The 16321-nt window shown below is 56.4% G+C and overlaps 1 protein-coding gene across 8 annotated transcripts in view; it reads right to left on the bottom strand.

Moving 5' to 3' along the window:
- LOC119942875 (calpain-15-like) overlaps positions 1-16321 on the bottom strand; it is a 161583-nt gene that overhangs the window by 34749 nt on the left and 110513 nt on the right. The window contains exon 1 of one of the 8 annotated variants that reach the window (XM_038763905.1): positions 10925-10964. The exons of 6 other annotated variants lie outside the window; for them this stretch is intronic. The gene's annotated coding sequence lies outside the window, so the exon portion shown is untranslated. Of the gene's footprint in view, positions 1-7347; positions 7433-10924; positions 10965-16321 lie in introns of those variants that run through there. One more of the 8 variants, XM_038763904.1, reaches the window with a different exon arrangement.

Here is a 16321-nt window from a genome sequence, read left to right as displayed (position 1 = left end):
TGCTTAGGAGAGTATAGCAGAGTCAGAAGGCATGATCCTTGCACTCAAGGAGCTGACAGGGAGATGGGGGAGACAGGCCCAAAACTGCTTTCAGAAAGAGCAAGAAAAAATGGTCATGTAGACGAGTAAATGCTTAAATAGTGGAGAATGTGGGTCGCCACGGACAGAAATGACTAATAAGCCCGGGAGTGTGGAGAGGACAGTGGGGGGGACGTGCTCTGGGAAGATGAGAGAGATTACTTAGGCCGAGGATAAAAGCTGCCCCCTCAGAGGCTCTCAGACCCCTCCGCGGCTGCCGACAGAAGTGTCCACGGAAACCGCCACCTTCCCACCTGCCACAGAGGGTCTGTTCCCGTACTGCTCCCCGTGCCAGGGATAAAAGCCACTGGCGGCGTGCCTCCCGTCCCTTCGGAAGCCACCTCAGCTCTCCTGCCCCGCGCTCTGGGGTGGCTTCCATCCCACCCTGCTTTCCACTGCCCCGATGGGAACGAGGAAAGTGGCCGCAGAGCGAGGCCTCCTCGACACCCCAGGAAGCCCGGTGGCTGTTCTGCACACAGTAAGTGCTCAATAAAACCACTAATGATAATGAGGAGGAGGAGAAGGCATAGATCGTAGCCACCAGCTCCTGCAAGCGCTCAGTACAGTGCCCGCATGCTCGGCCCAGCCGTCCTTCGGCCGCCTGCGTGTCTGGGCTGAGCGTCCGGCTGGGAGCTGGGCCACTCCCCGCGGAGGTCCGGCTGACTGGATTTCCGGAAACGGTTTCCGATCCCGGAGGTCCCCCGGGGATTTGTTTGGAGGCTGGGCCACCGGCACCGAGGACCACCCGTGGCAGGGGGGGAACGGGAACGGGTGGAGGGCCAGGGCTGGGGAGGGGGCGGTTGCCGGAGCCCCTGTTGGAGGGATGTACAGCCAGGACGGGGGAAGGTATGGGATCCAGGGTCCCACCGGAAAGGGGACCCTGTCGACCACTGGAACGAAGCCCGGAGCGCCGAGCCCTCTCGGACAAACTCTCTGGCGGGGGCCGGGTGAATGCCTCCTGCCCAGGAGGTCGGCTGCCCCATCCAGTACCGGGCAGGGAGAATGAGTGATGGGCAGACCTGGTTAGCCCACGATGGAGCCAAACGGCCCAGCCCCACAGCCCCCATGCTGGGGTGGGAGCGGAGAGAAGGCCACACTTTCGGAGAGAAGCCCGCGCTTCCAGATCCAGAGGGCTGTCTTGGGTGGGTGGGGGGGGTCCCCTTGAGAAGCTCCCTCCCAGCTGCCCCTGCCGAAGCTCACGAAGAAGCAGCGTGGTTTGGTTGGAAGCAGCGTGGTTAGAGAAGCAGCGTGGCTCAGTGGAAAGAGCAAGGGCTTGGGAGTCAGAGGTCATGGGTTCGAATCCCAGCTCTGACATTTGTCAGCTGTGCGACTAGGGGCAAGTGGCCTAACTTCTCTGTGCCTCAGTTCCTCATCTGTAAAACGGGGATTAAGATTGTGAGTCCCACGTGGGACAACCTGATCACCTTGTATCCCCCCAGCTCTTAGAACAGTGCTTTGCACATAGTAAGCACTTAACAAATACCAACATTATTATTTATTTATTTAAGTGCCCCGGCCTGGGAGGCCGAGCACCTGGGTCCTAACTCTCGTTCCGCCACGATCTGCTGGGTGCCCTTGGATGAGTCACCTCACTTCTACGCCTTTCAGTTTCCTCCCCTTTAAACTGTGGACTAATTACCTGTTCTCCCTCTTCCTTAGGCCGTGACCCCCATTTGGGATGAGAGGTTTGTCCGACCTGATTGCCTTGTATCTACCCCAGCACTTAGCTCCGTGCTTGACAAACTATAAGCGCTTAATCAGTCAACGGTATTTACTGAGTGCTTACTGTGTCTTAAATGCTTGGGAGAATACATGTTAGCAGACGTGTTGGCTGCTCACAAGGAGCTTACAGTCTACAGGGAGCTTAACAACTACCACAGTCACTACTGTTGTCATTATTACTATCCGCCGCTTAGAACGGTGCTTGGCACACAGTAAGTGCTTAACAAATACCGTCGTCATCATCATTAGCCCCGTTGGGTTGTATTACATATCAGTGGGCAGAGGGAGAAGGAGAAACGGCTTTGGAAGCACGGGAACAGAGGCAGTGCGGCCCAGTGAAAGGAGTCAGAAGACCCTGGCTCTTATCTCGGTTCTGCCCTCGGCCCGCTGGGTGACTTGGGGCAAATCGCTTTACCTTGCTGAGCCTCAGTCTCCCCATGTGTAAAACGGGGAGAAAAGATCCCTGCTCTTGCTCCCTCTAAGAGGGTGAGCCCCGGGCTAAGACAGGGAAGGGGTCCGACCCTCCCTCCCAGCATCTCCCGGCGAGTTCCAACCTGGGCACGGACCAGAGGGACGGGGATGGGCTAGTCAGAGGGAGAAGGGGAAGGGGCCCAGGTGATGCCAAGTTTCCCTGAGCTTCCTAAAGAAGGGCAGCCGGAAGTCTCTGGCCGGCCAGTCTGTCCCACTGGACGCCGCCGTGTCCAACGGGCTCCCGGTTCTGCCACTGCAGCAGTCCAAGATAACAATGCAGGAAGGAAGATAGCGGAGGAGAGGTCACACAAACACACACACACTCCCGCGGGGAGTCTGGCCTCTCCCAGATCCTCTCTCTCCCATCAATCGGATCGATTGGATTCCCACGCTGATCTTCCCCCTCCGAACCCAGGGCATGGCCCAGGCTCCCCTGCCCACTCGGGGGGGACAAGATATCAGGACCCCGAGCTGACGGGGGCCGGGAGGCTGGCAGAGGCACCCGGGCCTGGCCCCAGTCCCCGTCCGGCCCGTGTCCCGACCCTCCGCAGGCAGCGGGGAATATTTCTGGTCCGCTGATCCCGGAAGGGAGAAGGAGCCTTCTGGTCCCTCCCTCACAGGTGAAGTGAGACGGATGCAGCCTCATCCTTGTCCTTGAGGACGAGGTGTGTGCCCGGGCTTTGGGGGGAGAGGGGAGGGAAAAGATCAAGCAGCATCATCTTCACCCAGTGACCCCCGGACCTTCCGACTCCTCCCGCGGCCACCCTGCCTTTCGGTGGGGTCTCCACCGCTGTAACGGGCTTAGGCCCCTTCCCTGTGCCGACCAAGAACACCTTAGTGTACTGAAAGGCCCCTCTTCAAGCGACTTTTCCAAAGGCGTATATACGCCACAGAGGCCCGTGGTGTTGCTTACACCGATCTAAATCAGGTTTGCAACCGATCTGGCCCAAACCAGCTCCACTTCTCTCCCCAAGAGCCGATGTGGCCAGTTCCCACACTGGGAGGAGGAAGAGGGGTGTTTTTAGCCCCTTTTTACAGATAGGGATGCTGAGGTCAGAGGTTAAGTACTTCCCCTTTCAGTCACTGGTCCAGGAATAGCTACAGAGACCCTCACTCTCCGGGAGATAAGGCCCAGGGCCCCCAGGCCCCACCAGGGGCAGGCCGGGGGCCAAAAGATAAGGTGCATGGGGATGATAAGAAGCTAGAGGGAACTCGGGACAGGAAGAGAGAAGAGGGAATCTAAGTCTTCCTCCAGAGAATTAAATCTGGGAGGCCTGGAATCTGGGGGAGCCCACCTCCCGATACGGAGGGAGACCCTCTCCCTCTTCCAGGGGAGCCCCTCTCCTGATATGGGGGAGCCTAACTCCCTATCCAGGGGGACTCCCCCCCCCACCCACATCCAATCCAGAGGGAGCCCACCTCCCAATCCACACCCCCCAGCAGATGCTGGCGTCCGACAGGATTTGCCTCCAGACTCTCCTTCCACTGGGCAACGGTGTGCGAACGGGTGGAGTACTGGGGCCTGCCCGCTGGTGACTGGACACCCTCCATGCCCGCCCCCGACCCCCCAAACCCCAAATATCTGCTAGAAGCGGCCTGGTGTAGTGGACAGCGCACGGGCTTGGGAGTCAAAAGGTCATGGGTTCTAATCCCGGCTCCGCCACGTGTCTGCTGACTTCACTTTACTTCTCTGGGCCTCAGTTCCCACATCTGGAAAGTGGGGATTAAGATTGTGAGCCCCCCATGGGACAACCTGATCACCTTGTATCCCAACAGTGCTTTGCACATAGTAAGTGCTTAACAAATACCATCATTATTATTATTATAAGTAATTTTGGAGGCCCCAGGGTTGAGATGATGGGGTGTCCCTGCCCAGCCGGAAACCGAGTCGCCGATCCGAAGTCGTACGGCGCTCTTCCCCACGCGGACCAGCCGAAGCCCCCTCCACCGGACAGACCTACCCCGACTTCCAGAACCGACTCCCAAGTTTCCCCATTTCCGGGACATTGGCGGCGGAGCTGAGCACCCCTGAGCGGAAATTGTGACCCTCTTTAGGGTCACCGGGCTCTGCCAGTCTGGTCAACCTGACTGTACCCCGACTTTGCGTCCCACCTCCCTGGCTTGGGGTCTCACACGGGCACCTCAGGGTTCACGCTGGACACCGGCCAGGGCTGGCACGACATCGAGGCTGGCACGACATCGAGGCTGGGAAATGAGAAAGCCCCGATGCCAGGGGCGGCAGGGGACCCTGGCATCCCCGCCACCGCGACCCTGGGGGTTTCTTTGGGGGCCCTTGGCACCTTCTCTGAGGTTTCCCGAGGGCGGAAGGGGAAACTGAGGCCCACCCAAAGAGGGGGAAGAGGGCAATGCCAGCAGACATCCTGCCGTCCTGGCCTAGGAGTCGGAAGGTCATGGGTTCTAATCCCCACTCAACCACCTAATAGTAATTATAATGATGGTATTTGTTACGCGCTTACTACATGCAAAGCACTGTTCTAAGCGCTGGGGTAGATATAAGGTAATCAGTTGGTCCCACGTGGGATTCACAGTCTTAATCCCCACTTTACAGATGAGGGAACTGAGGCCCAGAGAAGTGAAGTGACTTGCCCAACGTCACTCAGCTAACAAGTGGCAGAGCAGGAATACAAACCCACAGCCCACCTGCCTGCTGTGTGACCTTGGGCAAGTCACTTCATTTCCTCCAGGCCTCAATTCCCTCATCTGTAAAATGGGGATTAAGGGTTTGAGTCCTATGTGGGACAGGGACTGTCTTCAACCTAACTTGAAGCTACTCCAGCGCTTAAAACAGTTCTTGGCTTTGACTTTGGGCAAGTCACTTCACGTCTCTGGGCCTCAGTTCCCTCATCTGTAAAATGGGGATGAAGACTGTGAGCCCCACGTGGGACAACCTGATCACCTTGTAACCTCCCCAGCACTTAGAACAGTGCTTTGCACATAGTATGCGCTTAATAAATGCCATAAAAAAACCAGTGATTGGCACATAGAAGGTGGTTAACAAACACCCTTATTATTATTATTGTATGCACCCCAGTGCTTAGTACAGTGGCAGGCCACACAGTTGGCACTTAACAAATACGCAATTATTATTATTAGACAAGCAGCGTGGCTTAGTGGAAAGAGCCCAGGCTTGGGAGTCAGAGGTAGTGGGTTCTAATCCCAGTTCCCCGGCTTAACAGTTGTGTGACTTTGGGCAAGTCACTTAATAATAATAATGGCATTTGTTTAGCGCTTATTATGTGCAAATCACTGTTCTAAGGGCCGGGAAAGATACAAGGTAATCAGGTTGTCCCATATGGGGCTCACAGTCTTGTTAATCCCCATTTTACCGATGAGGTAACTGAAGCACAAAGAAGTTAAGTGACTTGCCCAAAGTCCCACAACTGACAAGTGGCTACGTCAGGATTTGAACCCACGACCGCTGACTCCTAAGCCTAGGCTCCTTCCACTGAGCCACGCTGCTTCTCTAACATATACACGACGAGGGTGCCTCAGTTCCCTCATCTGTCAAATGGGGATGAAGGCTGTGAGCCCCCCGTGGGACAACCTGATCAACTTGTACCTACCCAAGTGCTTAGAACAGTGTTTGGCACATAGTATTCATTCAATCGTATTTATTGAGCGCTTACTGTGTACAGAGCACTGTATTAAGCGCTTAGAGATGGTCACTACCCAACAACAGGCTCACGCTTAATAAAGACCATTATTCTTATTATTATTCTTATATCCACCCCAGCGCTTAGTACAGTGGCTGGAAACACAGCAGTCGCTTAACAAATTCATTCCATCGTATGAGAAGCATTGTGGCTTAGTGGCAAGGGCCCGGGCTTGGGAATCCGAGGTCATGGGTTCTAATCCCGGGTCCGTCGCTTGTCAGCCAGCGCTTAGAACAACTTGTACTTCCCAAGTGCTTAGTACAGTGCTCTGCACACAGTAAGCACTCAATAAATACGATTGAATGAATGAATATAAGAATATAACAGATCCATTCCCTGCCAACAACGAGCTTACGGTCTTGTTAAGCACCTTCCATGTGCCAGGCGCGGTATTAAGCTCAAGGGTAGATATAAAATCTCAGTTTGGAGACAGCCCATGTCCCACATGAGGCTCAAAGTCTTAATCTCCAATCTACAGATGAGAGAACTGAGGCCCAGAGAAGTGAAGTGACTTAACCAAGGTCACAAAGCAGACAACTGACAGAACCTTTCTAAACTGTGAGCTCGTTGTTGGGTAGAGACCATCTCTATATGTTGCCAACTTGTACTTCCCAAGCGCTTAGTACAGTGCTCTGCACACAGCAAGCGCTCAAGAAATATGATTGAATGAACTGTGCACATAGTAAGCGCTTAACAAATGCCCTCATTATTCTCTGGGCCTCAGTTCCCTCACCTGGAAAGTCAATCAATCGTATTTGAGCGCTTGCTGTGTGCAGGGCACTGTACTAAGCGCTTGGGAAGTACAAGCTGGCAACATATAAAGGGGGACGAAGCCTGTGAGCCCTACGTGGGACCGCCTGATGACCTCGTATCCTTGTAGAGAAGCAGCGTGGCTCAGTGGAAAGAGCCCGGGCTTTGGAGTCGGAGGTCGTGGGTTCAAATCCCGGCTCCGCCAACTGTCAGCTGGGTGACTCTGGGCAAGTCGCTTCACTTCTCTGGGCCTCAGTTCCCTCATCTGTCAAATGGGGATGACGACTGGGAGGCCCCCCTTGGGACCATCTGATCACCTTGTAACCCCCCAGCGCTTAGAACGGTGCTTTGCACATAGTAAGCGCTTAATAAATACTATCATCATCATCATCATCCCCCCCAGGGCTTGGCACGTAGTAAGCGCTTAACAAATACCGTCGTTCCCATTACTTACTGAGCGCTTCCTGGGTGCAGAGCGGTGCACTAAGCGCTTGGGAGGGGGCAAATGGTACCACAATTAGGATGATGATGATGATGGTCGTTCGTAATTTGGGGTCCCCCCCCTCCTCCTCAGGATGGGGGAGGGTCTGTGGGGGGGGACCCCTCCCCTCACCACACAAACACACAAACCCACACACAGACACACACTCACCTCCGCCGCTCCACAACTTGGGCCTCCGGAGGGAAAGGGAAGGGAGCGGGTAGCCTAGAAACTCTTTTTTTCCCTCAGCGCCCTCGACGGCCGCCCTCCTTCCGCCGCCTCCGTAGCGTAGCTCCTGCTAGGCCGCCCCGGCGGCTACGGCGCGCGGGCCGCCGAGAGGCGCGCGCGCGCGCGCTTGGACTACAAGTCCCAGAAGGCCGCGGGGCCGCCCGGCATGCTGGGAGTTGTAGTCCCCACTGGGGGAGGAATCTGGCGGGGACGAGAGGTGGGAACTACAACTCCCAGAATGCCCGGCGGCTGGGCCTCAGGGTGGGGGGGCGGTGCCTCAGGTCGTGCGGGAGGCGGCCCCATCCTTTCCTCAGCCCCATTCATTCATTCAGTCGTATTTATTGAGCGCTTATGGTGTGCAGAGCACTGTACTAAGCGCTTGGGAAGTACATACAGCCCCCTCCGAGGAGGTCGTCCCCTTGACCGGTCCTAGTTAGTCATTCATTCGGCCGTGTTCGCTCCCCCTGGTAACAGCTGCTCTTTTCCCGGCATCCTTTGGGGGCAGGCGTCGCCCCCGTCCCAGGCCCAGAGAAGCCCCTCAGGATCAGCCTGTGGCCGCCATCGCTCCCTCACCCCCCACCTCGGCTCCATTGACTGTCACCCCCACATCCCAGGGAAGCATTGTTGCCCAGTGGAAAGAGCCCGGCCTTGGTAGTCAGAGGTCATGGGTTCGAATCCCCACCCCGCCACTTGTCAGTTGTGGGACTTTGGCCCACTTCTCTGGGCCTCAGTTACCTCATCTGGAAAGTGGGGGTGAAGACTGTAAGGAAGCCCCACGTGTGACAACCCGATCGCCTGAAGCAGCGTGGCTCAGTGGAAAGAGCCCGGCCTTGGGAGTCAGAGGTCATGGGTTCGAATCCTAACCCCGCCACTTGTCAGTTGTGGGACTTTGGCTCACTTCTCTGGGCCTCAGTTACCTCATCGGGAAGGTGGGGGTGAAGACTGTAAGGAAGCCCCACATGGGACAACCCGATCGCCTGAAGCAGCGTGGCTCAGTGGAAAGAGCCCTGCTTTGGAGTCAGAGGTCATGGTTCGAATTCCGGCTCTGCCACATGTCTGCTGTGTGACCTTGGGCAAGTCACTTAACTTCTCTGAGCCTCAGTTCCCTCATCTATAAAATGGGGATTACGACTGTGAGCCCCACGTGGGACAACCTGATCACCTTGTATCCCCCCAGTGCTTAGAACAGTGCTTTGCACATAGTAACCGCTTATCATATGCCATCATTATCATTATTATCCCTCCCAGCCCTTAGAACAGTGCTTGGCACATAGTAAGCACTTAGCAAACGTCATTATTATTATTATCCCACAGTCCAGGCTTTACTGACGCCCAGGGGGCCACCCCCTGCCCCCCAAACACACACATCACCCCCAGCCCGTGTCCCCTGTCAGCAGGCGGCTCCAGCCCCCCACCCCCATTCCGCCACTTGTCAGCTGTGTGACTTTGGGCAAGTTACTTGACTTCTCTGAGCCTCCGTTACCTCAGAACATAGTGCTTCACGAATGCCATCATTATAATTAAGGCAAGTTATTTCTTTGAGCTTCAGTTACCTCATCTGGAAAATGAGGATTAAGACTGCGAGCCCCATGTGGGACAACCTGATCACCTCGTATCCCCCCAGCGCTTACAACAGTGCTTTGAACATAGTAAGTGCTTCACAAATGCCATCATTATTATTAGGGCAAGTTACTTCTCTGAGCCTCAGTCACCTCATCTGGAAAACGAGGATTAAGACTGTGAGCCCTACGTGGGACAACCTGATAACCTCGTAACCCCCCAGCGCTTAGAACAGTGCTTTGCACATAGTAAATGCTTCACAAATGCCATCATTATTATTTGGGTAAGTTCCTTCTCTGAGCCTCATGAGCACCTGTATGTATGTTTGTACAGATTATTTATTTTACTTGTACATATTTACTATTCTATTTATTTTATTAATGATGTGTGTATAGCTATAATTCTATTTATTCTGTTGGCATTGACCCCTGTCTACTTGTTTTGTTTTGTTGTTTGTCTCCCCCTTCTAGACTGTGAGCCCGTTGTTGGGTAGGGACCGTCTCTATGTGTTGCCAACTTGTACTTCCCAAGCGTTTAGTACAGAGCTCTGCACACCGTAAGTGCTCAATAAATACGATTGAATGAATAAGCCTCAGTTAGCTCATCTGGAAAACGAGGATTAAGACTGTGAGCCTCCCGTGGTACAACCTGATCACCTTGTATCCCCCCACAGTGCTTAGAACAGTGCTTCGCACATAGTAAGAGCTTAACAAATGTCATCATTATTATTATTCCTCCCCCGCTACACACGCAGGCTCCCCACCCTCCTGCCCTCCGCCCCCCAAGCCTGGTTCTGCTGGGCCCGGTAGGAGCGGCCTCTGCCTCTGAGAGGTCATCCCATCCATCCCCCTGCTTCCAGAGCCTTTCCCAATCCCTCCCCAACCTGCGTCCGGTTTCGAGGGTGCTTTCATAAGCACACGCGCATACCCGCGGACCTATAGATTGGGGAATTTCCAATGACTTCACCTTCCCCAGCAGCTCCCGGAAAGGGATGGGGGAATGAATCAAGGTTGGGTTGGTTCCTGCTTCTCTTGTCCTGCAACCCAGGCCCGGGGTGCCAAACCTAACCCTGATTCCCTGCAGGGCGTGGATGAGATATGCCCACGTGTCCCAACGCACAAATGGGCCCCCGGACCTCAGAGCGGGAGCCCTGGGCTTCCTTTCCGGTCACCCCCATTGCCCTGCCCTGCTATCTTCTGAAAAATGTCCCCACCGGTTGTGTGGGAATAACCCAAAACATCGTGGGCTTCTTTGAGCCCAAGACCCCGACCGCATCTTTCTTGCTGTGTTCCACCCTACACCGCTGCTATCACCCTCCAGCTCGTGACAAGCAGCAATGCGTTGTGGATAGCGCTTAGTACAGTACTCTGCACACAGTAAGCGCTCAATAAATACAATTGAATGAATGATAGAGCACGGGCCTGGGAGACAGAAGGTCCCCCACTTGTCTGCAGCGTGACCTTGGGTAAGTCAGTTTACTTCTCTGGGCCTCAGTTACCTCATCTGTAAAATTGGGGTGGAGACTGTGAGCCCCACCTGGGTCAGGGACTGTGTCCAACCTGGTTTGCTTGTACCTGCCCCAGTGCTTAATACAGTGCCTGGTAAGTGCTTAACAAATACCATAGTAATAATTATTATTATCCCAATGGTTTGTGGATGTCCTTGCTGGATCACTGGATGGAGAGAGACAGGGATAATAATAATAATATGGTATTTGTTAAGCGCTTACTATGTGCCAAGCACTGTTCTAAGCGCTGGGGGTAATCAGGTTGTCCCACGCAGGGCTCAAAGTCTTAATCCCCATTTTACAGATGAGGTAACTGAGGCACAGAGAAGTGAAGTGACTTGCCCCAGGTCACACAGCAGACGAATGGTGGAGCCAGGACTAGAACCCAGGTCTTCTGACTCCCGGGCCCGAGCTATTTCCACCAGGCCCCGCCGCCGCTTCTCTCTCACTCACCTTCCCCCAGCTCTGCGTGAACCGGGCAGGGCTCCTACGGCAACCGCCGACTTCCTGGAGAGCGGGACGACTTCCAGTCAGGCGGATGGACGGATGGACCGACGGAGGGGTCCCCGGAGGCGGGGGCAGGGCCAAGGCCGGAAACGAAATCCAACTGGGCCTTGAGATCAGAGCCCTCGTCCAAATCCCTTCTCCAAAAGGGGTCGGAGCTCAACCCGGCCCACCCCTTAGAGTCGGGGACCCCTCCAGGCTTCTCGGGGGTCCCAGCTGAACCTCCTCTTCCATCCCTCCCCTGCCAAGGTCTTCCAGTCTGCGTCGTCTCTGCACCCGGATCTGTGACCTTCAGACATTTGATATTCACCCCACCTCACCCCAACCCCAATCCCACCGCACTTATGTGTAGATCTTCAAATTATACAATCAATTGTCTATTTATATTATCATCCTCTAGACTGTAAGCGCGTTGTGGGAAGGGAATGTGTCTGCTAATTCTGTTGCGTTGAATGCTCTGCACGTAGTAAGCGTTCAATAAATACCACTGACGGATCGATTTGCCTGCCCTTCTCTGGAAGTGAGGGGATTGAAGCCAGAGGGGCTGGAGATGGGGCTCCCCGGGGGGACTCAGCCCCTCGGTAGCCTGGGGCGGGGTGTTGATTCAGTCAGGGGTTGGGGTGGGATCTGGAGGCAGGAAGAGAGGCATATATTATCATCATCACCATCATTCTCAGAGAAGCAGCGTGGCTCAGTGGAAAGAGCCCGGGCTTAGGAGTCAAGGACGTGGGTCTGTGGGCAAGTCACTTCTCTGTGCCTCAGTTACTTTATCTGTAAAATGGTGATTAAGACTGTGAGCCCCATGTGGGGCAACCTGATTACCTTGTAGCTACCCCAGCGCTTAGAACAGTGCTTGGCACATAGTAAGCGCTTAATACCGTCATTATTCTCATTATTCTTCCGATGGTCTCTGCAGTAGCAGCACCGTCCTTCAGGCTCTTTGGCTCCACCTAGTGCCAGGAAAGGGGTCTCATTTTACAGAGGAGGAAACTGAGGCACAGAGTCCAGGCCACCCAGCTCCCCGTGGGCAGATGGGCACGTCCCCCTGCCCCCTCCCAATTCTCCACCTGCAAACACAGGCACACAAGCACACCCCCACAGACTGTGAGCCCGCTGCTGGGTAGGGACCGTCTCTATATGTTGCCAACTTGGACTTCCCAAGCGCTTAGTACAGTGCTCTGCACACAGGAAGCGCTCAATAAATACCATTGAATGAATGAATGCGTGCACACATCTACAGCTATGGGCATGCACGTGTACACAAACCCACAGGTCCGTGCATGCATGGGCATGCACACGCGGTCACCCGCTCGCTGCGCTTAAAAAGGCTGCTGGTTATTGGGGAGCTGTGTGCACTCTCTTGGGAGGGCGGCCATGGCTGAACTGGGCAGCTTCTTCACCACTTCTCCCCTCCACCCAGCAGCCTTCTAGACTGTGAGCCCGCCGTTGGGTAGGGACCGTCTCTGTATGTTGCCAACTTGTACTTCCCAAGCGCTTAGTACAGTGCTCTGCACATAGTAAGCGCTCAATAAATACGATTGATTGAATAAATGAATGAATGAATTGGGGCCCTGTCCACTCCGCGGCTCCCTCAGCATGGCCTCTGGAAAGTCCAGTTTGCCCCCGTTTGTCCCCGGAGCTCCCAGTTAGAGCCAGCCGGTCCTCAGCGCCAAGCAGAGGGAATTCCCAGGCCTCCTCTAACTCCCAAATCCCGCCACACCTGCCCCACCCCCATGGCCGCCCCGGCCACTTCCTGTCACTCCCGCGGGAAGAGCCCCGGCCATTGGGGGCCTATGACGGCCTCGGTGAAACAGCCTTACCTTTTGGAGCCCCCCATCCTCCCAGCCCACCCTGAGCTTGGCTGGGCCCACGGATTTGGCTTCAGGGTCCTCTCTGCCCCCGCCAGCCCCCTCTCCCTTCAGCTTCCTAAACACATCTGTGTGTTCCTGCTTACTCCGTTGGCCACTTCGGTATTTATCACTCGCGCACCTTGTCCCGAATGGGCCGGCAGTTTGGGGAGGCCGGGCTCCCACTGGACCGTAAGCCCCTCGAGGGCAGCACCTTCACCTTGGACTTCTGCTGTTTTTTCCCAGGGACGCTGCTGATGCTGTCCAACTAATTTACCCTGTGCTCAGGGAGAAGCAGCTCTCCCATCTACCTGGAATGAAGACTGGAGATACCAATAATGATAATAATGGTATTTGTTAAGCGCTTACTCTGTGCCAAGCACTGTTCAAAGAGCTGGGGTAGATACAGGGTAATCAGGTTGTCCCACGTGGGGCTCACACTTTTAATCCCCATTTGACAGATGAGGTAAAATGAAGCATAAAGTGACTTTCCCAAGGTCACACACCAGACGAGCAGCGGAGCCGGGATTAGAACCCACGTCCTCTGACTCCCAAGCCCGTGCTGGGAGGCTGGGGGCCGGGGGAGGTTCCTTTTCTGGCCGGGATGAGAGGAACCGATTCCGGTTAAGGGGCTGCCAGGGGTCAGCTGGTGGACTCGCTGCAGTCAGTGCCCTATGTGGACGGGGCGGGGGTCTCAGGCCAGAGGCACTGCTGAGAGCAGAGCAGAGGGCCCCAGCCTCACCACTAGCCTGGTCAGCCTGGAGGTGGTCCTGGGCCGGGCCGCCCGCTTGACCTGGAAGCGGTCCCCTTCGCAGGGATCATCGATCGGAAGGATCATTCCGAGCAGGGTTCCGATGGCTCAGAGGCCGGATGCAAGCCACGACCTGGAGAGGACTCCCGGGCTCTCCGAACCGAGTCTCCGTCCGTCCGACACCCTCTCCTGCCCCAAGCTCCCTCTATCCCAAAGAACCAGCCCTCCAGGCCTTGTCGGGAACAGCTTTTAATCAGACAAAGAATCGGTCCATCATTAAGACAACACGGGTTCTCTTCCCTCGGGCTGGACGTCCCCTATCCCCTCCCCGCCCTTTCCCCGGGCCGGACTCCCAGCACCGGTGCTGGGGGGTGTGTGGAGGGGAGTGCGCTCTCCGCAGGGGTGAAAGCGTGGCCAGTGTGTGCAAATCAGTGCTCCGTTCGCGGTGCGGAAACCTTTCCCGGCGGCGATTCCTATTTACAGTTACAGTACCTCTTAGTGACCCCGGCAGGGACGAGGGGAGTGGGCGTCACTGGGGATACGGGCCCCCAAGTTGAGAAGGCAGCGCTCTGATATTTATAGATTTTGTACATATACATATATATATATATATTTATATAGCTCAGGTGTGTACACGGATAGTTTTAAAAAAATTGACCGCCCTCCAGTCTATAAAAAATACCTACTCTACAGATAGAAAAATTTCTCCTCCAAGTATACATTGATTTACACACAAAGCTTCGCCCAAAATGTACAACACGAGACAGCTTCCTGAAATACGGGGGTGGGGTGGGGAGGGCCAGGGTTACCAGGTCACCCTCTGAAGGGTCCCTGGGCCCTTAAGAGGGAAGGAGTTCCATCTTGACCCTCGCGTCCCCGGGACCCGCGGGGCTTCTGAGCTCACTGAGAGGTCTGGGGGGCGGGGGGAGCGGGTGAGGGACGGGGGCAGTTTGGGACGGGTCACTACTGACCGGTCCACGTCGCTGGAAGAACCTGACAGAGTTGGATGGGGATCCGCGAACGGGCTCTGCCCTTCCCCGGCCGGCCGAGTATCTCTTTTGGATTTTTTTTTCCGTCTCTTCCATTTTCTCCGTAAGACATCATCGTTCCTCCCTCCTTCCCCTGCCCCTCCGGGCCCCTGGCTCGCCGCTGGCGGCCTCTGCCCGACCGCATCCTCAAAGAGGGAACCCCCTTGGCGTCTCCGAGTGGAACCCGCTCGGTGACAGAAGCCGGGGTCAAAACTAAGGCTAAGCCGGGATACCCCACCCCCTTGAGACCCTCTGGGGCTAAAGGGGTGGGGTGGTCTGGTCAAGAACGCCCGTCTGGGAGGAGGGGGTGGGAGTCGTGGGGACTGCAGCCTTCGGTGAGGTTCACAGTGGGGGTCTGCGCTGGTCTGGCAGGGTAGAGGTCAAAGAAAACCTCTTCTCAAAACAGTTTGCAACTGGACTCTCCCCCTCTGATCATTCTTTACCAGAAAATGCTCGGGTTGGTGGTGTCGGAGGGTCAGATCTTAAGAAAAGCGTAAGCTTCTAGGAGAAGCAAGCCTTTCCTGTCTAATGGATGCTCTTCCCTCGACCGGGAACGGGAATCTGACTCCTGCTCTACTCGCCTCAGCTGGGAAGGCGAGCAAGGCCGTTGGGGGTGGGGGGCAAAGCCTTCCCGTTTGACGACCTGAAAACCAAATGAAGGGAAAAGGCTGCTTGTGCCCTACCCCAGCTGTGGAGGATTCCTCCATGTGTCCATACCTCAGCACCGGGGCTCTGCCCGCAGACCAGCCTGGGGTCCTCACGAGCCCAAACCCCCGGGAAGGGGTGGGCCGGGCAGCCCGACCATCATTCCCCCCAGGTTGTGGGGGGCCCGGACACCGCCAGTTTGGGGGCCGTGGCGGCCGGCTCGGGCCGGAACAGGCATGAGGAGAGGGCTGCCCCTCCGGCCACAGAAAGGTTACGGCTCTCTCCGTTTCCCCTTCCCTCCACGGAGCTGTGCCTCGGCCCTAAGTCCGGGGGGGAGAGTGGGAGGAAGAAAGGAGGAATGCCACGGCGGCGGGGCCTCCGCCCGCGGAGCGCCCGACCAGCCCTCTGTGCCGGGGACGCGAAGTGCGTCGGTTCGGGGATGGAGATGAGGCTGGCACGGGGCAGGAGGGCGGCCTCAGAGCACAGCCCAGACAGAAGCGCGTCTCGTTTCCCTGCCGTTCCTACCACCCAAAGCCCCTAGCGACCGGGGAAGGAGCCCCGGGATGCCGGGAGGAACGCTGCCCCGCCCTGAAGAGACCCCCGCCCAGACCCTCGAGCCCTCCTTGGACATCTCATTAAGTCGAGGGGTAGCCGGCCCCCTCTTCCCTGCCTTCGCCTGGGGAATTCTGCAGGGCCAGGCGGGGCCAGGCCGGCTTCAGCTGGGTCAAATTCATGTCCGCCCACTGCTCTCCCCGAGCCCTGGGGCTCCCCTGAGGACCCCCGCCCATCGCCACCCCCAGGGTCCCCCGCTCCCCTGCCACGCTCCTCAGATTCAGGGAGCGGGGTTTGGGGGGCTTCATCTTCTCCCCTTCCCGGGAGGGTCTCCGGTTCAGCCCTCGGGGCCGGAAAATGACGGCAGCAAAAGACAAAGCGTGGCGGGGAGGGGAGAGTCCTTCTTCTATTGCTCTGGGTGAGTCCACACCCCCGCAGGGCCCTCCTCCTGCCCGGGAGTCCAGGGAGAGCCCGCCCGCCCCGCTCCCTGGGGGCCGGTGGGCCGCTCTGGGCTGCTGCCGCT

Source organism: Tachyglossus aculeatus, chromosome 21 (assembly GCF_015852505.1).
Source record: "Tachyglossus aculeatus isolate mTacAcu1 chromosome 21, mTacAcu1.pri, whole genome shotgun sequence".
Classification (NCBI taxonomy): domain Eukaryota; kingdom Metazoa; phylum Chordata; class Mammalia; order Monotremata; family Tachyglossidae; genus Tachyglossus; species Tachyglossus aculeatus.
The sequence above is the reverse complement of the archived record's forward strand: the minus strand, read 5'-3'. Positions and strand labels throughout refer to the sequence as shown.